The sequence below is a fragment of the Silene latifolia genome, chromosome X, assembly GCF_048544455.1.
Source record: "Silene latifolia isolate original U9 population chromosome X, ASM4854445v1, whole genome shotgun sequence".
Lineage (NCBI taxonomy): Eukaryota > Viridiplantae > Streptophyta > Magnoliopsida > Caryophyllales > Caryophyllaceae > Silene > Silene latifolia.
In genome coordinates this window covers 326,732,427-326,733,274 of record NC_133537.1, presented here as the reverse complement: position 1 = coordinate 326,733,274, position 848 = coordinate 326,732,427, and positions in this window count along the sequence as shown.

Below are 848 nucleotides of genomic sequence, written 5' to 3'. Positions count from 1 at the left end.
AAACAACGAAACACCCTTTATTATTTTCCAACTCCGTCACATTAAATTTCATTACGATTCGAGCATATAAGGAATTAAGGAAAAATATTTATAAAAAAGGAAATAAAAGTTTTAAAAAAACATAACTCATTTGATTATAAATTTTTTAAATAAATTATAAGTTATAAAACATAAATCATTACGATTATTGCGAAAAATTATTTCAATTGAGTATAATTTCCGTTATATTCATGGATATAATTTGATATATAAAGATGGTTTAAGTGAATATCTCACAATGCTTTATATTTAAGTAATAAAACATTTGTAAAAAGTTTTAAAATTATATCATTAAATTCCAAAGAAAAATATATTTGTAAAAGTCATTGTATTTAATAAAAAAATTAAAGATGATTATTAAGAGATAAGTTTTATAATGTGGGAATGAGAAAACTATAAGATTTTGAGAGGGATTAAATAGTGCGGCAACGATGATGTATGTACACAGTGATAATGAGTATGCATGTACACAACAATAGCGAGTATGTATGTACGCATTGGTAACGAGTATGTATGTATAATTGTACATAATGCCATCTTTATAAAAAATTATTTTTCCGGTTGCCAAGAAAAAAGTTGTACACAATGATAGCAAGTATGTATGTACACATCGATAGCGAGATATTTGTACATCGTGGTGACGAGCATACCTCATTTATAAAACACTGATCATGAATAACTTAGTATCACCTTATTACTTATAATTAAAACTATTTGTTTTTTATTTGAAAATACTTTGTTGAAGATAAACCTAAGAAACAAAAATTTGAGAAAGCTTAATCGATTTTATTTGTTAGTAAATCTTATCT